The sequence below is a fragment of the Mus caroli genome, unplaced genomic scaffold, assembly GCF_978045245.1.
Source record: "Mus caroli unplaced genomic scaffold, Mus_caroli_1 scaffold_9, whole genome shotgun sequence".
NCBI classification, from domain to species: Eukaryota; Metazoa; Chordata; class Mammalia; order Rodentia; family Muridae; genus Mus; species Mus caroli.
The window spans coordinates 69306435-69329074 of NW_028227264.1; the positions used below are offsets into that span (position 1 = coordinate 69306435).

A 22640-nucleotide genomic window follows, 5' to 3' on the forward strand; every position below is an offset into this window, starting at 1 on the left:
GGACTAAGGTTACATGTGAATATCACAACATTATTCTTAGGACTTCTTATTTCAAAGTCCAAATTTCATCAGGTTTAAAATCAGTATAAACTCAATAATACTTAACCCAATTTTAGGTGTGTTTTAAAGTATTTAGTTACTTTCCAATGACTTCAGCTATTTCCCACTGTGAAAGAAATTATGTAACAGATACTCGTGTCATACAGTAACAGAAACTCGTGACATATAGTCTTTGCTGGAGGAGCCTGTGCCAGCAACTTAGTAAACCTGAACACAGATCAAGCAGCTAACTCTATACCTCCACATTGATTACTGAACGGAAACACTGTGAGGACGGTAACGACTCACACAACAGACTCCGGACAATGGGAAGTAGGTGGAACTCCTCAGACTTCCATGAACCCTGCAGCTGCAGACTTGTACTTCAGATCATACTACACTTCTGTAGTCAGGGCTGGGGCTTTGACAGTGACCAGCTTGACCAGGGTCCTCCTGAGAGAGGGGAAGGAAGGCTGGAGGGGGCCTGTCCTCTTTAGACGTTATTTCTAATACCTGGGTAGAAAGCACATAGAACAGGCTTCTGACTCCAATGAGGAGGGAGAAGCTGGGTCAGGCATGAGAGAGCTTAAGAGGCTCAGAACACGATCAGCATAAGACCCCTTAATATGTTATTCAGTTCCACATGATCAGCGCTGAACACGTGTACATACATGTAATCCAAGATGGAGTCACTAGGTTTTATGGGTTATGAATTTTGAGAGGGAATTAGGGTAAGAAACACGGGAGAGATTGAAGAGGGGATAGATATGGGTGGAGATGTTATAACAGTCTACTCATGTTTAAAATTTTGAGAAATAAAAATTTAAATAAAAATTATTTCACAATTAAAAAAAAAAGTCACACACCCTTAAAATACAACACTGGCACCAGGTTGAGACCAATGAACAAGCCTCTCCCCTTGCCCAAAGCTTTGTCCTACTAACTGCAGGAAACAAAACTATTAGCCCAAAATACACCTGAACCCTACGATACAACAAAGATTAAAGCAAATTACTCTGCAACTATGTATTTAAAAGGACATACTGCAAAACACTTGGCAACTATGTATTTAAAAGGACATACTGAACACGGACAGGTGACAGAGGTCATTTGGGATGCTGACAGTACCTCCCATTACCTGGTTACCTTGGTTACCCAGAATCACTGTGAAGACCTGCCAGAAGTGACTTCAGCAAGGAAAGACTTTGGTTCATGGTTTCTGAAGACCTCAGCCCACCATAGGAAAGGCAGGGTGGACATCTGGGTTATGGCATCAGGAGTAACTGACAGGATTCTTCATATTATGGGAGACCAGGAAGCAAGGGGTCACAAAAGAAGCAGGGCTTTCGAGAAGGGGTCCTGGTGACTTACTTCAACCAACTAGGACACTCTCTGTGTTTCAGGACCTTCCCAGATGGCACTACCAGCTGGGGACCATGCACTCACAGCATGAGCCTCTGAAGGACATGTCAGATGGAAAGCATAAGGAGGGTGCGGGATTGGGGGAGGGGGACTGAACTCTTAGTCCAGCTGTGATGGGGGCTGTGAGCAGGTGAGGATACTATGGAGATGAATGGGGATGATGCCAAGGTGGCACAGGGTTGCTTTGGACTCTGAGTAACATTGAGCAAAATTAACTGGAAATAAACTTAATCCACTAAGGATTACGGAAACCTGACTTCGCACCTTCCTGGAAGAAGGTCAGCTACCAACAACCCTGAAATATAAGGTTAGAGCTGTTACCAAAAAGTACTCATCCTTAAACTAAATGTAATGAGCGTTCTTGCATAGGATCCTAGCCAGAAAGTGGAAATGAAAATGACTGGGACATTTAATAACACATGAATTCCACATATGGCCCTGGGCCACAGCAAGGGATGCTGGAGACCCAGAGCACATCACAAGATGGCTTCTAGGCTCTATGGTCATGGGCCTGCTGGATGAGGGCAGCTGAGGTGGGCTTTCAAGAACATTGCCTTGTGCCAAGTGTGTTGCTAAGCATCAATAAACCCAGCATTCAGGAGACTGGGGCGGGGCTGGGTGGGTGGGTTGGGGGAAGACGCAGACAGCAAGAGTTCAAGCTCAGCCTGAGCTACTGAGTGAGTCTAGAGCTAGGCTGGTCTGCATAATGGTACCTGCCTCAAACTCAGAATCATTTTTAAAACTAAGAGTTTGTCAGTAGCCAAGACTGGGATCAGGTGGAGCCTGTAAGCTTATGGGAATCTCGAAGTTATATCTGAGGAGCAGCCAATGGCCCATATCTTGACAATGATACCTCAAGTAAGATACAAGAGGCTACAGTGTGGCCTATAATGCTTTGCCAACCCTAAGTGGGTCTCTGCCTCTCATTCACACGGTGACCAGTCACCTTGGCTGACACCCGTAACACCAGCATTAGAAAAAATAAAAAATCACTGCAGCATGATTTTGAGTTCAAGGCCATCCTGGGCTACACAGTGAGTCTAAGGCTAGCTTGGACAACCTAACAAGACTCTGGATCCAAAAATAAAATGATAAGACTAGAAGCTCAACATACATGTTCTATCGATGTCTGACCTTGTAAGTCACAACAGCAATGTCGCTGAGATTGTATGCAGTTTACTAAGTTTTGAAGGAGTCTCAGTAGAGGACAGGGGAGGCAAGGACCCAGGGAGGCGTGTTTTTTTTCCTCCTCCCCTGGCCGTGAAAACATGAAGCAAGCAATAGAGCTGCGTTCTCAGAGCAGCAAGAGGGCCAGAAAGTCCTGGAAGACAAAGCTGACGAAATGCTCTAATGCAAAGTCTGCACTGGCTATGTGTGCACATATGTATATGACTTGCACATGCACACAATGGAGCATGTGTGTGTGTGTGTGCGTGCACATACACACAAACATATACACACACATACACACATAAATGCTGAGACAATGCAAAATGGCATCCTTGTCAACAGATGCCCAGGACACTGCAGCAAGTAAGACCCACAGTTGAAGAGCCTACAGAAAAACCAGACCAGCAGGCTCCAGTTTCCACACTTCATTTAGACCCTGGGCTTCAGATATTCTGAAGACACAGAGTCACATTCTCATGGGAATCAGCATCCTCTTCAGAATAAAAGTCAACGGCCCATTGTTGGCCCGCCACGGGGCTGGGATGGTCTTGAGTGTTCTGCCTCAACGTGGGTGTGATTATTGAATATTTGTCCCGTCAGCAGGGCACAGTTTCAGAAAGAAGTGAAAACAAACCAGAGCCGCTAAGAGGATGTAACAGCCCTGGAATTTTGGAGAGAACACCATGAATCCCTAAAGTATTTCTGGCTGCATGGCTAACCTCGGGGCAGCGTTTGTCTCCTCCTGGCTCTGAATGATGTACACCCCCTCCTATAAAATCCGGCAGCTCGGGCAGGCGCCGTCGCCCATCAATCTTGATTCATGTCTACTAGATAGTCCACACATGTTGCAGAAGGCCGGCTTTTAAATGCCATGGTCCCGTTGACTTTATAAAACTAAATCCACGGTCAGTCAAAAGTGGCCCGGCACAAATTTGTTTTCCTAGTGATCTGACTTTCAAGGTTAAAACTACTTTTGCATGCCAAAAATATTCCAGCATAACACGGTATGGAGGAAATGGTTTAGTGCCGTGTATAGACTTTTTTTTTATTTTTTATTTTATTTTATTTTTGGTTTTGAATTAGAAATAACAACAAAGAAATTCAAGAAAAGAGAGTTCACTGTGCACTGTGTTAGGTAAGGTGCATCCCCACCACCACCATCATCATCAATATCCCCATCATGACCAATATCACCATCAATGAAAAGGATGTACTTAAGAAATTTGAAATAAAGAAAAAAAAAAAGAGCAAGAGGCCACAAGACAGTAACAATTTTATGTATCCTTCTTCCTCCAAACCCTGAAACAAACAAAAAAAATATTTAACAAAAGCAGTATTCTAAGGTCCCTTCCAAACTTTGACATTTTATACCTGGATAAAATTTCTTTTCAAATGAATCTCAAAACAGAGTAACATGGCATTTTTTAAATTGGCAGTTTTTGGTGGAAGATGCTTAAAATTCCAAGCCAGAAAAAAAAATTGTCATTCTCTGTATACCTATGATGGGCACATTAAAACCCACCATGAGGGTAACTGGGGGCATGCCACCCTTCCGTGACCACTGTGGTCACACGTATGTGTGCTGTGTGAGAACATGAACTTTCTGCTCTGCTTCGCTGTAAGTCACTGCTGTACACAGAGAAAAACCTGGGGGTCCTGGGTTTGGAACCCTGGTTACCAGCTCAGAATAGCACTCAAAATCTGGGGGTTCCAATACTCACGAGGCATCGCTGATGCTTCCAGACTCATGAGATCCAGGATCTATGTCTCCAAGCTCTGGATAAATCCTCACCCTGAGGCTAATTTCCGTGTCTGACACACTCAGAGCTCAGGTAGTGGCATCTGCTTGTCTAGGTTAGACCTCGAGTTCAGAGGATCAAGGGGGGATCCAAGGCTATGAAAGCTCCATAGTGTTCACAAGATACGTCCCACACCTCTCTTCTCTGAACTACCACATAATTACTGATTGTGGCAACACCTGGTAGCTCCCTTTATTTTAATGTAGCAGGGGTGTAAGGAGTGGTTCTGACACTAAGGTCTTGTTCTCTAATTGGTTCTTGACTTGTCAATAAAGGACAGGGGGTCAATTGCTGGACAGATGGTATAGGTGGGACTTCCAGGTCCCAAGAGGAAAAAGAGATGCAGGGGAAAAGAGAGGGGTTTTTCTGCCATGCTATAGAGCAAAGAGGATGCTGCAGTCATGTAAGGCCTCAGGGCAGCTAGGGCCTACAGCCTCCACTACAGGCTGACGGCCAAGGATGTTGGCAGGGGCTACTGATACAAGCCATTAAGTTTATGGCAGAGGGAGAAATAGAGATAACAAGTTGGTAAGGGCACGCCTTTCCAGGTGCAATTGTGCCGCAGAATGCAAGCTGTGAAGAGACAAGCTGAGTGTGTGTCTTTCATCCTCAGATTCAGGGTCTTAGGTTAGGGCTTGGTGGCAGCTGATCCTGGGCGGAACAAAAGGAAACCGGGAAAGACCAGAGTGTGGGCTGTGGTCCCAGGCATAAGGCAGCAGTGTGTTTTTAAACTACCTGCAACAGTTGTCTCTACAGAGCAATGATCATGAATGTTCACCATCTAAATCCTGTCACTTCAAAGAAAATAAATCTTTTGTTGTTGTTGTTATTGTTTTTGTTTTGTTTTTCTAGACAGGATTTCTCTGTGTAGCCCTGGCTGCTTTGGAACTCACTCTGCAAGCCAGGCTAGCCTCAAACGAAGAGATCCACCTGCCTCTGCCTCCCAGGACTAAAGGCCTGCGCCACCCCTGCCTGGCAGAAAAAAAAATCTTTTTATATGTTTTTTTACGACACATTTGTGAGAGGGAGCTGCATGACCCCAGCACCTAGGTGGCAGTCAGAGGGGAGCTTGTGGGCGTCGGTTCTCTCTGTCTACCATGTGGGCACAAGGGATCAAACATGGGTCAGTGGGATTGCAGGCACGAGTCGTCCCCCTCCCCCGCCCCCCCCTCCCAAATCCATCTTGCTAGCTGGGAAAAGTCACTTTTTCCTTACCTTTGGAAAACCTAAAACAAGATTTTGGGTGTATAAAAAGCTGTGGACCCAAGCTCCTGCACTTCACAGCCATCGCTTACTCTGGGGGATAACCTCCGCTACTTCAGTCGGTAGATAAAAAAGGAGACTGGCATCTTCAAAGCACAGGCTGCCTGGATCGGTGGTTCAACGTGAGTGTGCGGATAAAACAAAAGCTTCAAATGGAGTCTCGGGAGGAAAATAAAAAGAGAAAAAAAGGAAGCCAGGAGCAGGAGTGGAATGTGGAATTTCCTACCCCAGGGCTGGGACAGTTATTGGGACTCCTGCCTCTCTAGAATAGACAGAGAGAATCCTGTATGGACACAGCAGCAGGGCTGGCGAGTTATCAGCAAGCCACTCAAGCAGGATGGCAGGGGCTTTGAACCATCTACCCAGGGCTCTGCATATGAAGTCCCCAAGGTGCCTCTGGGACAATGACCTCCACCCACAGCTCCAGTGTGTGCTGCATCTGCTCCATCTCTCAGTATAGACAGATAGTCTGGTGCCAAAACAGAGACAAGACAGAGAACCCACCTCACTCTAGAGAAAGCCAAAGTCTCCCCCCTAAGAGCCAAGCCTGGCTTCACTCCACCTTCCAGACAATGCTTAGAGCCTGCCCACAGTCATTCCAGCCTGGAAAACACCCAAGGCAGGCATTCTTCATGAAAGCGACTTGTACGCTGTGGTAAGGTGAGGTGTGCCCTCTTGAAACTGGTACCCTCTGCCAATGTCCCAGCTGTGTCTCACCGACATTTTTATGGCTGGTACAATTTTTGGAACTGCTGGCTTCAGCTCTTCCTGCCAGAGCATCTCTTGGCTCATTTATTTATTTTTAACAAGAGGTCCGGGCTAATTTTAAAAGCAAAAGACATGTAAAGAAGTGAAGTTTGGCTGAACAGAAGTTATAAGCAGGGAGAAGGATGGATATGGAGTGTAGTACTGAAAGCAGAAATAAACACAGCACATTGAGCCAAATGCATCTATTTCAGTAAAGCTTCTGAGCCCCACTAGGCCCACTTCAGCCGTTAAGAGACAGACAAGGCAATGGCCCGTGGCTAACCCCTGGGACGAGACAAGGCTGCACTTACGAGACTGAAGTTCCTGGTGTCGCCTGGCTCATCGGGCATACGGGAGCATGGACTCTGTCCGCCACTGATCTTTCAGCTCTGACCTCTGGAATCTCCTTCCCCCATCTTCGCTAAGCTAAGAAGCCAGAAACTTCTGGTTATTGCCCATGTTGGCAATACACTCTAATGAAGGGGAGCGTCTGAATCCCAGAGGCAATTGATTGGAACACAATACTAACATAATACCCCATGGCCAACTGGACTTATTAGGAAAACTCAGTGCCGTGGGGTGCAGTGGGGGATGCAGATAATGCACAGTGGGAAGGGATGGGAAGAGATGGCCTTCTTATTCCTCCAGACCCCTCCAGACCATTGAGTAGATACTGATCAAGGATATTAGTGAAATAGGAGGCATAGAGAAAAGGGTTGGATTGATATGATATATTGTATTACTTTTATGAGTTTTTTTTCTTGAGTAGGTGTAAAGTGGGATGCAAAATGTTTCTATGCGCGCGTGTGTGTCTGTGTATGTCTGTGTGTATGTGTGTGTGGTAAGTGTGTATTTTCTTTAAAAGTCAAAAAGTATTAAAAAAAAAAAGAGTTCTAAACAAGTTTGAGTGTAAAAAGGAACAGCGGTGCCACCTCTATGCAAATGTCAGAGCCCTGCAGCCACAAAAGCATCTCCTGCAGGAGGACCTAACTGAAGACTTCCTGAGAGACCAAGGATTGCTGACGCAGGCAATGCCAGACAATCAGGAACAACTGTTTAGAAGAGACCCTTTCTTGGGACCAATGGGATGCCAGTGGAGGGTATTAAAGGAGCTTGCAGCAGTGCTCAGATGAGCTTGCTGCTGCATTTCTCACCTGCTTCCAGAGTCTGTGTCATTGATTTCTGTGCCACCTCACCTCCAACCCCCAAGGACAGGTAGGGTCCGGCGTTAAGTACTTAAGTAGTCCAGGGCACAGGCAGCATGTGAGGACCACAGCTCAGATCCTCAGAACCCACAGGAAGAGTCAGATGGGTGGGAGCCTGCTTATAATCCTAGCAAGTGGGAAGTACAGGAAGGAGATCCCTGGAGCAAGCTGGCTAGCCAGGCAAGCCAGAAGCTCCAGACTCAGAGACTGACCAGACCCCGTGTCATATCTAAGATAGGAAGTGATCAAAGAAGAAGCCTGGTATCAACCTCAGGCCTCCACATACCCACATAGACATGCACACACACACACACACACACACACACGTTCTCAAACACATGGTAACACACACCTGTTGCAGGATTTCCCTGTCCAATCACATTAGGGCAGTGGGAGGCTTGTGATTGCACAGGAGAAGGGAGGCGGATCGAGGAGTTGTGGAGACAGACAGACAGGTCTGAGAAGGAGAGGGAGAACCAGAATGGAGGCTGACATGGTGTTATCAAAAGGCAGGAATAATTGTGTTAAAGCTTTATCATTACCATTTGACTCTGAAATAATTGTATTGGCATCTTGTAAATTGTGTTATTATTGATACATAAATCTGACTGGCTAATTAAGCATTAAGAGTCTTGATTCTACCGGGTAATTAGCTATTGAGATGGTTAACCAGGGTGCATGGGGAGTTGCATAAAAGCAAGAGGGGCCCGACTGAGAGATGGCCTGGTGGGAGCCATGTGACCTAGCAGGGCTGGCGAGTTGGTGGGCCGAGACAGCAATCAAGTGAGATCACCTGGTACAGGGGCTAGCTCTAGTTATTTCCCTCATCATGCACACACAAAGAAATTATTGAAAGGAACTCCTTGCAATGTTAGGGGGTAGGGGTACTTAACTTAGTACAATATAAGGGTGATGGCTTGGTTCCCGAAACCAGATCACCTGCCTCTAACCCCAAGTGCCAAGACTCCTGAGTTTTGATTTTCCAATGGATACAAGATGAGAACGGCAGTGGTATTAGGGCCTGGCAGAGTAGCTCATGGGCTCACACACAAAAAGGTCAGAGCTTTTTTAGCAAGATTCACTTGCAAATGCTTCCCACTGCCTTGCTGGTACCCACAGGCTGCCATTGCCTCTTGGAGAAAGTCTGCAGCTACACCTCTCTAATTGAGACTTCTGTGTGTACTTTGAAAAGCTTCCCACAAAGGCTTCCCTTGCCTGTCTCATGGGAAAACCAAAATTCTCCGGATCTCCTTTCAGGCCAGAAGCATAGCATGGCACACATCAGCAGGTGCTGTACCCAACTCACCCAGGCTTGGAGAAGAGCTCCAACCTGGCCACCATCAATGGCACCTCCTGCCCTCTGCTAAAACATGGGAGAGTTCTTCCTCTCCAAGTCTCACAAAAGCATGCTGTCACACAGAGGGCATGCAACAAGAATAAAATGCTGGTCTCTCCATCCACACTAGCCACGCCTGATGACCTCCTTCTTCTCTCTCTTGTCCTCTTGAGAAGATGCGTGTGGGGGCAGGATGCTTTTCCTCCCTGGCTGTTATGACCAGAGAATTCTACTAAGCCTGAAGGAAAGAGGCTTGCCCTTTGCTGCTGGTAGGTCTTCCAAAGTTCACCTTGCCAATTATGGAGTCATAGGTCGTCAAGCCCTACTGAAATAATGTGATACAAATATTCACAGTGGAGCTATCCACAGGTAAAGAAGAGGGCAAAGAGATGTCTAGAGAGAGAATATCTTATGTACTGTATGGATGTATCACCTATCAATTAAGAAGCCTCTGGCCTATAGGAAAGGGTAGGGTAGAAGGTGGGACATCCCGAAGGTAGAAAGTATTATGGGATGGAGCCAGGTGCAGAAGGAGTCTCCAGGACAGACCCATGCATGGTACCTTAGCACAGGTAAGCCACATGGCAGAATGTAGATTGTGTGAATGGGTTGTTTTAAATTATTAGCTAGTCAGGGAACAAGCCTAGCTATATGGCCTAGGTAGTTGTATATATATTTTCAGTCTTGAGTCTTTACTCTGGGAGCTTGGGGTGGGAGGAAAACATTCCACAGTGCAACTGAAAAGTGAGCAGAAGTCCTCATCTTTGGTAAAAAGAAAAGGTCTTCCATAGTCCTTCGGAACAGCAGAGCATCAACAGAGCAGACAGTGTGGACAGGTCTGCACAAAGCATTCTTGGGGAAAGAGTGAGGATGAATACCATACAGGAACTAATTCGGGTGCTAACATACCGCAGGCTATCTCCACAGAAAGAAAGTCCAAGAGCGAAAGACTGTCCCACAGGAGCACTGTGCACACTACTGAGTCAAACGCCACGTGAGGAGGGCTTGGACCGACTCCAAAGCTTCTCCTGCAGAAGGCAGAGGGAAATTAAGAACATGAGGAGCTGGGACAGGAAGATCCTGCAGGGGCAGCACACAGCTCAGGCTGCCCAGGGAGCTGGGAGTGATGTAATACTGAGGAGTAATGGGAGATGTTTTCATACTCTGAGCACCTGCAGCTTCAAGGGGCCACACCCTCCCTTCCACAGTAGGTGACCTCAGATGGGCTCTACCTCGCCCGGAGGAGAGGGTCTCTGTCAAGTTGACATCATTCTCCCTGTTGATGGGCCAGTGGTTTGCTCAAAGGGTAAAGCTGTTGACCTGCTTAGGTTTTTGGGTTTTTTTGTTTTGTTTTGTTTGTTTGTTTGTTTTCCCCCTTGGACACATGATCTCACACTCTGCAGACCAGCCTGACCTGGAACTCTTTATGTACCTCAGGCTGACAAGAACTAGAATTAGACTTGTGAATCATTAGGCCCAGCTTTGTCTCTCTTTTTTTTTTTAATATATTTTATTACGTATTTTCCTCAATTACATTTCCAATGCTATCCCAAAAGTCCCCCATAACCTCCGCCCCACTTCCCTACCTACCCATTCCCATTTTTTTGGCCCTGGCGTTCCCCTGTACTGGGGCATATAAAGTTTGCAAGTCCAATGGGCCCCTCTTTCCAGTGATGGCCGACTAGGCCATCTTTTGATACATATGCAGCTAGGCTGGCGAGGATGTGGAGAAAGAGGAACACTCCTCCATTGTTGGTGGGATTGCAAGCTTGTACAACCACTCTGGAAGTCAGTCTGGAGGTTCCTCAGAAAATTGGACATAGTACTACCGGAGGATCCAGCAATACCTCTCCTGGGCATATATCCAGAAGATGTCCCAACCGGTAAGAAGGACACATGCTCCACTATGTTCATAGCAGCCTTATTTATAATAGCCAGAAGCTGGAAAGAACCCAGATGCCCCTCAACAGAGGAATGGATACAGAAAATGTGGTACATTTACACAATGGAGTACTACTCAGCTATTAAAAAGAATGAATTTATGAAATTCCTAGCCAAATGGATGGACCTGGAGGGCATCATCTTGAGTGAGGTAACACAATCACAAAGGAACTCACACAATATGTATTCACTGATAAGTGGATATTAGCCCAAAACTTAGGATACCCAAGATATAAGATACAATTTGTTAAACGCATGAAACTCAAAAAGAATGAAGACCAAAGTGTGGACACTGTGCCCTTCTTAGAATTGGGAACAAAACACCCATGGAAGGAGTTACAGAAACAAAGTGTGAAGCTGCGACAAAAGGATGGACCATCTAGAGACTGCCATACCCAGGGATCCACCCCATAATCAGCTTCCAAATGCTGACACCATTGCATACACTAGCAAGATTTTGCTGAAAGGACCCAGATAGAGCTGTCTCTTGTGAGACTATGCCGGGGCCTAGCAAACACAGAAGTGGATGCTTACAGTCAGCTAGTGGATAGATCACAGGGCTCCCAATGGAGGAGCTAGAGAAAGTACCCAAGGAGCTAAAGGGATCTGCCACCCTATAGGTAGAACAACATTATGAACTAACCAGTACCCCGCAGCTTTGTCTCTTTTAACACAGTTGACCACATCTTGTGTTTTTCCAAAAATACGTTCTAATTAAAATGAGGCATGAGAATGTGCTAGATGGGGCTTGAGGGAAGATCAGTATTCTACAGTGCTGGGGTAAGCTGGAGGGTTCTGAAGAAAGCCACCAGACGCAGCTTATTATAACTGACAACTCATTAAAAAAAAAAATCAGTAGATCATATCGATCACATTAACAGGATCAGCCCTTCAAAGATGGGACCAAAAGGCGCTACAGAAAACTACTGGCTGACTGTTGGCATGTAAATCTTACCTCTGAGGAACACATAGGGACAAGCTATCTTTGCATCCCATCCTGAGATAGAAAAGTATCTAGAAGCAAGAAAGGCTGATGACACAGAAAACCAAGCAGAGCACACCCTAGCTGGCAAAATAAATGGCTAATAGGAGGTGTCTCCACACACACAAGTCTCAGGCAGGCAATGAGAAAGAGAACTTCAAGGGGCACACAGAACCCCATGGCGAGGGTTTCTCCCTTCTCCGTCCTTTATTGAAACCATCTACTTTTCTTGTATTTACTTCCCCCTGATGACTCTAAACACTAAAAGGAGGAGTCTGTCCAAACAGAAAAATTAACAAGCAAAAAGAAATGTTTTCCCATTGCCTTTGAAACCAGCATATAAATCCTTAAAACAGACTGAGGTATTTGATTTAAAAACAAACCCAAGAACCAGGCACGATAGCACATGCCTTTAATCCCAGCAGTCTAGTGACAAAGATGGGTAAGATCCAAGTTCAAAGCCAGCCTGGTCTATAGAGCAAGTTCCAGGACAGCCAGGTCTACAAGCAAACCAACCCAGGAGTGTACCACCCAAGCTCAGCACCACATGTCACATGTCACTTGTATGGGAATCCCCACCCCCACCTCCACCCCTACCCCCGACTGCTTCTGTCACTCTTGCTGGGAAGTTCCATTTGGGAAACATGCCTAGCTTGTGTGCTGTTCTCCATCAGAATGTCCCAGACACACGAAACTAAATAAAAAGAGTGAGGGGTGCTAAGCTCATGCAGAGCTAATCTATCTTTGCTGCTGTTGTCCTAGCCTCGTGTCTATGGTGACTACCCTGATAAGGAACATCAGCTGTGAAACCCTACAGGAACTTCGCACTAGGAGCTTCGAGAGTCGTTCCTCAGGAGGAAACAGGAAAGAGAAAATTCTGGGGCTGTACTGTGGAGAATCTCAACCCAGATGAAGGGTATGCCTAGGGCTTCGTAGGTGGCCTTTAGATCAGAACAGAGAGAGGGGCAGAGGGAGGGAGGGAAGAAGGGAGGGAGGGAGGCAAAAGAAAAGGGCTATGCACATCTATAACCCAGCACTGTGGGGTAGCACAAACCAGAAGGTGGGGGGCTTTCTGGCTGTCAGGCTGGCTCCAGGTCCTGGTTGGGGATAAGTTGACAAAAGATAGAGCCCGACATGCCCAAGGACTCCCTCCAGCCTCCACACCTGAGCAATGAGTTCACCAGCTCATGCATGCAGAGACTAGTAGGCCTGCCTGCCTCTTACAGATCAGGGTGACCTTCTCTGTCACACTCTTGTCGCCTCCTGGAGAGAGTGGGCAGCAGGTTCTGTCTATCAGCAAGCTGCGCTCTGCAGGACTAACACATTTAAGGTGCTGTCTTTTAAACAGCCAGCCTTCATGAATAGTGTGTATTTGTTAATAAATGGTGTGGTGCCATCCTCAGGAGAAGTTGCTCTGGTGGCAGTGAAGCCAAAACAGACAGACCTACAGACAGTCAAAGTCTGCAACGGGCAGACTTGTAGATACACCATTCTTACATCTAATCGCTAGTCCAGGAAAAAAAAAAAAAACCTGTATTACTCCAGTATCTCGAGCATTGCTCTGAATTAATGGAGAAAGCTCACTGCAGTAAACACTGTCTGCACAGGGGTGTCTAACGACTTCTTCCCCTTGCCAGGCAAGAGAGGAAGACAGACTGAGGGAATGCTCAGCAGGACAGGCCACTGATCCCTGGAGGGCAGCACATGGGAACAGAGCCAGTGCTGACTCAGAGACAGGTTTACTCTAGACAGTTTCTCGTCACCTTTGAGAGGGCCAAGGGAACCAGCCCGAAATCTTGGATAATGACAGTATGCCCTTCCTTTAAAGTCAGTCAGCTGGTCCCCTGGGGGAACCTACCTCAACTTCACAACTGCCTCAGAATGCCCACAGGAGAGCTGGCAAAAGGCGTCACGGGTTCCAGGTTCAAACAGAAAGAGGGCACGCTGCCTTCTCAAGCCAGGGTCACAAAACCACTTGGCTTGAGAAACCTGCCAGGCAGCAGGCCAGCGATGGCCTCTGTGTTTGTTGAAGTCTGCCTAGCAACCGCTGGCAATTTCTGAAAGCACGTTCGGTCATCCTGGAAAAATAAACACCTGCCAATGGAACGGCGAGGTTCAAAGTGTGTGCCCTTCCCTCCTGGAGAAGAAAGATTGCTGTTAGCCTCCCTTCTGTGGACAGAGGTGCAGTGGCTGCAGCCAAGAGCATGAGGGTGGGGGTGGCAGAGAGGAGAGTGAACTCTCGGTCCAAACACCAGAGTGACATTCTTCGGAATACAAACCCGAATGATACTTGGAGAATTCTCACTGTTAGGAAGTGACATTTATTTCACTTAATATAATCATCCCCAGATCCATCTGTTTCCGTACGGTGCATGCTTCCTCACACTTACATTTAAATACACATGCTTTTGACATGAACATAGAAGGGGCGTAATGAGAGGGAAGATGAAATCTAAAGTGAGAGGGAGGAAGCGAGAGAAAGGTAATGACCTCGATATGTCTCAAAGAAGCAGAAGGGAAGAACTAGACAAAGAGAAGCGGGAGATGGGACAGCAAAAAAGCAGCAGGGGCTGGAGGAGGGCCCACTATACTGACATACATTTGTCCATACATACACACATATATGAAGACATCACAACCAAACCCTTCTCTTTGTACATCCACTTTAAAAATCAATCTTAAAAATCGAGAGAGAAAAAAAGAGTTGGCATCTAAAAATAACTGTGTGGTCTGGAGAGATGGCTCAGCAGTTAAAAGTGGAGATGGATCTAACAGAAGCCCTCAAGTTTGGTCCCCAGCACCCAGGTCAGGTGGCTCACAATGGTCTGTAACTCTAGTTCAAATGGATCTGGCGCCTTCTTCTGGACTCTGCAGGCACCTGCATTCGTGTGCACACATCCACACATAGACACCCACACACAGACACATACACACACACACACACAAGTACAGATGATTAAAAAATGAAATCAATGTTCACAAATAATTTTTGCCTCTGGGTTAAAGCGTATGTAGGACCTTATTAATGATTTGAATGTACGCTAAATGTTACAGTGGTATAAGCTGGCAATCTACACAATTGCTCTTAACTTAAATTTCTAATATGGAAAAGACACAGAAGTATTCTCAGGTTTCTAAAGTCTTTACATGGAAGACAGCTTCATTTTCTTCTTAGAAGGCTGACCTTCTGAACAACAATAACAAGTTCAATTCAATTACAGTTTCAAAGACTAACAATGTTTAAAAGTCCAAGAAATTAAATACTGTTCTTATCTAGTTGTTTCAAGCATGCTCAGGTGGCTCTGGATGGACAACCTCCCCAGAGTCTTGAAAGGCACTGGCTGTGGAATGCCACAAACACAGCTTGCCTGGAACACACATGTCTTTAATGAAAACCAGAGGTTCCCAGGCCTGGGAGTAGATGGGTCCGTGCACTGCACTCTGACCAAGCTAATATGAGAAAGGGTAAACTGTGGGCTCCAAGAGCTAAACACACACACACACACACAAACTAACTCTCTTATGCAAGCTATCCTTCTCACAGAACTCTCTTACACAACTGTGGTAAATGTATAGGTTCTAGTGGCCCCATTGTCCTGTGGTCCTGGGTGGGTTGTGAGCAGTATTATGAGTTTTTATTTTTCCCTTTTAAATAAGCACAAAGCATCCGAGTACATAATGCCAAGAAACAAGTCTATTACATCCTACACTTAGAACAAGAATCATGGGCAGGGGAACTCAGCTGGTACAGTGCTTGCTCAGTATGCATGAAGCCCTGGGTTTGGGTGTAATAACACAAGACCTGTAATCCCTTGGAAGGCAGAAGCAAAAAACAAACAAACAAACAAACAAACAAAAAAAACATCCACAGTTCGAAGTCACCTTTGGGTTCATAGCAATTTTGAGACTAGTTTAAGTTATATAAAACCCTGTCTTAGAAATATAATTAAATGGAAAAACAAAAACCCAGTAAAAGGCAAGTCTAGGTTGATGGGTTGCCTGCTGTGGAGGGCTTCTACTACCTGCGCCCCAGCATCTCCTCAAGAAAGTTAACAGAAGCCTTTCCAAGCTTGAGCGGATGCCAAGTCTGTGGTCTTCCAAAGCCACTGGTCCTGTCTTCCACAGTCTGCACCCCAGAGTCTTGTAGGTTTCTGATTGAGCCCTGAATGACATTTGGGATGTTTGTGCAAACCTTCTGTCCCTCACCTCGAGGTATGTCTAGCTGTCCCTCTTTTTTGCACTATTTATTCAGTCTTTGTCTCTTTGTCAATTCCTAAACCATTTCCAGTCCCTTTCTGGAAAAGGGTTTAAGATGGTATCGTATAAAACTCCATTTCTGGGGCTAGAGAGATAGCTCAGCAGTTAGGAGCACTGACTGCTTTTCTAGAGGTCCTGAGTTCAATTTCCAGTAACCACATGGTGGCTCACAACCATCTGTAATGGATCTGATGCCCTCTTCTGGTGTGTCTGAAGACAACTACACTGTACTTATATAGATAAAATAAATAAACCTTTAAAAATATTTTTAAAAATTAAAAATTAAAAATAAATAAATAACTACATTTCTGCAATTCAGAGTTGACTTTATGAATGCCAGAATCATGCAGTCCAACTTTGCCTAGCCTTGCTCAGACGTGAATGTAATTGAAGATGCCTCTGAAGGTCTGGTAGTGATTGACAACTGTAGAGGGAGTTGCTTCAGAAAATATCTAGACTACTTGGCAAATGTGAGACACAAGAAGACAGTGAGGAGTACTGCAATCAGAGAGCTCCAAACTGAGTACACAATCAGTTGACATATAGCCAAACTCTCTAAGGTGCATACAGTTGCCATGCAGTCAAGAACACCATCCCTCCCTTCGATGTTCATGTCCCAACTTGTCTGTGAAATGTCACAAAAACATTCAGTGGCCCAACAAAGAACAGGGACCTCAATATCCCAGTTTACAGTGGAAAAATCAGCTTATCTTTAAGTCATGGTTTGCTTAAAGGGGTAAAAAGCACAAAATTTTATTCACTGGCATTAAAAAAGGGACAACTAGTTGACCCACATACTAGTAAATGACACTTGTAGGCATGAAGGTATATGAAAGATAAGGAAGAAAGGCCCACATTTCCAGAGCACACGAGGCTTGGGTGATCTCCATAATGGAGGTTTGCATGGTCAGACACAGGATGCGTGCAGTGGCTGCCCTGAACCAATAACTGCAAGTCAGAGTCTGAACACAACGTCTGCAGATGTCCTCAAATCACCAGGAACTTGTTAGAGGAAAAGTTCCACAACATTCCAGGAAGAAAGCCAGCCTCGAAATCATCTCTGTGACCTTCTCCTCTCCCTGACTAAGCATCATTGTTTTATGTCCTAGAACACAGCACACATGGACTGAATAAACATTGCAGGGAAGATGGGCTGGGATCTACACAGAGCAGAATTTAGCTCTTGACCCTAGAAGCCTCAGTGCCAGTTACCCAGGAAGCTCAGAGCCCAGATCACATCACACAGATATTCTTAGCCACTCTTCTAGGCAGGTTGCACCACTAGGTAATTAACAAATTTGAGTACCAGCTTAGGGTAACTGGGGTTTATTCACAGAGCAATGCCAGCATTTTGGAGCCCTGGCTACTTCTATGCTAGCACAAACTTGTGACACCTCTGCAACGTCACAACTTGCCTTTTCCACTACATAGTTTTGTACCTAGGCTCAATTTCAAGTCTGTCCCTGTGAACATGAGGGGTCTCTCTCTCCCGGCACCACCATCCCTTAGTGCATGCACCACCACTCTTGGTTTTTACAGGGATGTTAGAAACCCAGACTCAGGCTGGAGAGATGGACCTCTTCCAGAGGTCCTGAGTTCAATTCCCAGCAACAACATGGTGGCTCACAACCATCTGTAATGGGATCTGATGCCCTCTTCTGATGTGTCTGAAGACAGCCTGTGTACTCATATACATTTAATTAATTAATTAATTAATTAAATCTTGAAAGAAAGAGAGAGAGAGGGTGGGGGGATGAAGGGAGAGGGAGAGAGAGAGAGAGAGAGAGCAAGCAAGCCAGACTCTGGTCCCCAAACTTGTGTCTATCTATTTTACCCAATGAGCCATCTCCTCTAACTCAACATTTTTAATGAGTGAGTGTATTATTTCCTTCACTCATTCAGCAAGCACTGCTGAGTGCCTTCTTATCCCATGGCTATAATAAGCAAGTTATGATTCAACGGGTATGTAGGGGTGTGTGTGTGTGTGTGTATGTGTGTGTGTGTGTGTGTGTGTGTGTGTGTATTTGTGTGAAGATCCTCAGTAGTAAAGGAAGGTGATTCTTTGGATTCTAATTTGGCTTATAACACTTCAGCCTATTAAGAAGTTTAACTATACCCTTCTCTGGAAACTATGGATGGTTGATTATCCCATGGCAGTCTGTTTGTAGGCAAACATTTTTGGTACACACACACACTTTATCAGCTTCTTTTTTATACAACCGGTACCACTTAGTATCCAAAGAGTCCACATGGATGTTGTTGCTGATAGGAAGGATAACTGTGTCACACTGTAACTACACAGGCATCAACAGTAGACAGAAAAGTTGTCATAGTTAGGGTTTTACTGCTGTGAAGAGACACCATCACCAAAGCAACTCTTAAAGAACAACATTTAATTAGGGCTGGCTCACAAGTTCTGAGGTTCAGCTCATTATCATCAAGGCAGTAACATGGCAGCATCCAGGCAGGCATGATGCAGGAGGAACTGAGAGTTCTACATCTTCATCTGAAGGCTGCTAGGAGAAGACTAGGTTTCAGGCAGCTAGGAAAAGGGTCTTAAAGCCACAACCACAGTGACACACTTCTTCCAACAAGGCCACACCCACTTCAACAAGACCACACCTCTTAATAGTGCCATTCCCTGGACCAAGCATATTCAATCCACCACAACAGTGTAGGCTCGAGTCTTTCTTCAATTCAATCCTTTATGAGATCTGTAGGCTGCTTAGTTCACGAGACATTGCTGTCAACAGAGAAGGGAACAGAGAATCGTTCTGGCTTATTTTTAATGAAATATGGCCACTCCTGTCCAGATCTTACTTAGCCATGAACTGGGTGTGAGATATGGGGCTAAAAAGAAGCCCCCTGCTAGGTCTGACCCTGTTTCTCAGTATCATGTTCAACAAGATTAATTAGATTTAATTTTGGTGGCAGGCACCCATCATCAAAGATCTCATTACCCAACTTACTGAGAAGTCCAAGAAGAATCGGAACCTTGGAAAACACAGGAGGACTACATGCCTCTCACAACGCAAACACCCAGTGAGCTGAACCTTCAACCTGAAACTGAGAGGAAGTCTCTGTTCCCAACTTTTGTACACAAAAACAATTAGAATTTTTAAAATTTGTTTTTAGATAGGATCTTAAGTAACCCAGGCTGACTTCCAACTTGCCAAGTAGCTGAGGATGACCTTGAACTATTGATTCTCCTTGCCTTTGCCTCTGAGTGCTGGGATTACATGTGAGCACCAATCTGCCCAGCTTAAATGATGCTAGGGATTGGACATGGAACTTTAGACATGCTAAGCAAGCATTCTGCCCACTGAGCTGGATCTCTAGCTTTAAAATGTTGCTTTAGTAAGACAGGAGAAATATGCTCAGATCCACCATGCATCATGGTGACACCCCAGTTAATTTACCGCAGCTCAATGATTGCCAAGAGTACATCTTAAATGTTCTGCCACAATATAATCATAGGAAGGATCGACTAGCTTCACTTTACCATATCTCAGCATCTACAGATACCAATCAGAGCATCATGCTGAAAAGCATAAATCTGTGTATTTGTCAATTGAATGGGGAGGAGTACGGAGAGAAGGGAAGAGGAGGAGGATTCCAGGGCTACTACAGACCTGTGACTCCATGCCAATGCTGATGCATCATGGGAGAACAAACCCTATTGTTGGGCTAGCCACCCTTGGCTTTCTCCAACTTGTGTGCTTTCAGGACAGTAAGCTATATCTCCCTTGGTATGTGGAGTCACTGGGCACTCTCATCTTCCTGTGTCACAAACCCTAGCCCTTGTTGCTCCCTGGCTGACACATAGGCTCTTTGGACGAGGCAACTTTGTAGTCTGTGAACTCTGGGTGCCCCACATGCTGTGCCTACTCACAGTGAGACATGATCAGTATCTCAGAGACATCCAGACCAAAAGAGGGAAGAGAAGCAGAAAGACAGGAAGATGGATGGAGGGGATAACAAGAGTCAAATAAATTAAGCTTTCTCCTTGTGACTATGACTTCAGTGATATCAATTCAGAGTCCATCTGTGCAAAGAATAAACAACACCATGCTCCCCACCTTCCCTGCCCCTTTCTCCCCTCCCTCCCTCCCTCCTTAGAGGGCAGGACTAGAGATTGGATTTAGGGCTTCATGTATACAAGGCCAGCGCCCTATTAGTAAGCACAGTCTAACTTTAGCCATTGTTTTCCCAAATGGCCTTTCGAAAGCTCTCGTCATTATTTACCTTAAATAATTACATTTGTTATTTTCTGTACGATTAAAGAGATGACTAAGAAAATAAAATCCATCTTCATAGGCAATTCTGTGCAGACCCTCTGCTGCTCCTGGGCATCCATTCACTCCTGGTAAGATACAACTTCCATCGTCAGGGTCTCCCCTGAATGTTGTCTCTAACATTCCTATCTGGACTTCGAAGTCAATGTAGTAGATAGAATTCTGCTTTGCCATTGAAAAATAGCTCTCCAGTAGCTGTCATGCACCTGCAATTTTTTTAGGAGAGACAGTAGTCACCCCTAATTCTCTCCTGCTGATCCTCTTCGTTCTAGGACATCTTACAAAGATTCTTGTGCCTCTTTGTCTTCATGCATACCTCCCCAAAGTCTCCAGGTCACCCTTGCTCCACGGTTTAAGCAGCTCCCTGAGAGCACCACAGCACTGACTTACTTGGTGCCCCTAGTCCACCAGGCCTGAACTATCTGTGACATCACTGATATCCACACTGTCCACCAACAGCACACACACCTTTAGTCCTTCTCATGTCTAACAGAACAGTTCTTATTCAATACTAACAAAGAGCTTATATGGTGATATTGGTTATGGCCCTGTACCCAACCCAGTGGGTCACAGAAGTCCCTGAGCAGCCTGTGGGTGACTCCCATTGCCAGTCAAGGGCTCCAGACCAATAGGCTAAACATGGAATGCTCAAGGAGCCAGAGTGACAGATACTGCAGCTAATATGCAAACCATTTCCTGAGCTACAGAAATAAATAGCCATACCTGGACAAGTCACTTATACTGTCTGTTTAGCCCATTCTGCAAACATAATTATTCTTGCATTAAAAATGAATCTCAGGCTGGTGAGATGGTTCAGTGGTTAAGAGCACTGACTGCTCTTCCAGAGGTCCTGAGTTCAAATCCCAGCAACCACATGGTGGCTCACAACCGTCTGTAATGAGATCTGATGCCCTCTTCTGGAGTGTCTGAAGACAACTACAGTGTACTTACATATAATAAATAAATAAATCTATAAAAAAATGAATCTCAGTCTGTCCTGGTACCTTCAGTCCATCCTAATTAAGCCATGGCCTTTCTGTCCCGGAGGATTTCATCCTTCACAATATAGGATCAACAGAGTAAGGCCCTTAAGGTGACCAACTGCCTGTTACATGTGCATTTACCATGTCATTAGCAGGAGAAAGGGGAGGTGAGAGAGGAGGACAAAAGGAATATCTATAGGTAATAAAAAACTGTCTGCCCCGAAAACATAAGATATAGACATCTAAATAGAAACAAATTGGTTCTAGGGTATCACCCTATAGTAGAGCACATGCTGTCTTATACAAAGTCCTGGGTCCGATCCCCCGTATTGCAAAAGAAAAATAAATTTTAAAGAAAATCAAAGCAGCAAATGAGACAGAAGAATTAAGAAAAAAGGATCCTCCAAATACAAGACACAACCAACTCAACCCTACGGTGAGACAAGCTGCCATATGTATTCTAGAACTGCATGTGTGTTCAGAGGAGGGCCTTGTCCCATGATGCTGGCAGCTGTTCCACCATCTTTTGTCTGTAAGATGCAAACTTTATTGTCTTCTGTCAATCAAACCTCCACTTAGGTTTGTTACTATACCTTCCTGCTTAAAAACCTGGCATGAGAGCATTGTGTCAGCTCATTTTGCTCCCAGATCTATAAGAAATTACACTTTTTTTTTTTTGCAAGAAAGCTGACACCCAGGTCTTCCAGGGCCAGTCCTACACTCTGCAGCCACTGGTTGTTTTAATGCTGAAGGCCAGATCTTGTGGCTCCTACCTCAATGCAGCATCCCTGTCTCTGGACCATCCAAGCTATAAATAACCTACTTCGCAGACCCTGACTCGCACCACGGCCTCTGAAGGGACCCACGGCACCTTTGTGTATGTGTTGGGAGAGGGCCCAGAACTGATCAGGCTTTTAGTAGCAATCTTTAAGTGCTGCGTGTTCCAGTTAAACAAGAAGACAGAGGTGAGATCACCTTTCTCCTTGAAAAGGCGTGTGGATTTGGGGAAGATATGAATGACCTAGGAGAGGCTTTATGCAGAAAGGCCACACAGCATCCGTCTGTTCACAACTTGGGCAACTGGCTTCAGTTCCCAACGTCCTGTTTTCCCCATCTATCCAGTAACCTAGGAACTCTCTGAGGTCCCACACAACACCGACATCCCTTAGTCCTAACCAGATGCACAGAGCAATGTGCTAGG

The 22640-nt window shown here is 45.4% G+C and overlaps 1 protein-coding gene across 5 annotated transcripts in view; it reads right to left on the reverse strand.

Annotated features, from left to right (window-relative positions):
• The window catches only part of Bicc1 (BicC family RNA binding protein 1), a 225194-nt gene that overhangs the window by 109556 nt on the left and 92998 nt on the right, over positions 1–22640 (reverse strand). Inside the window, exon 1 of one of the 5 annotated variants that reach the window (XM_029482956.2) lies at positions 13763–13928. The exons of the other annotated variants lie outside the window; for them this stretch is intronic. The gene's annotated coding sequence lies outside the window, so the exon portion shown is untranslated. Of the gene's footprint in view, positions 1–13762; positions 13929–22640 lie in introns of those variants that run through there. 5 annotated transcript variants of the gene reach the window in all.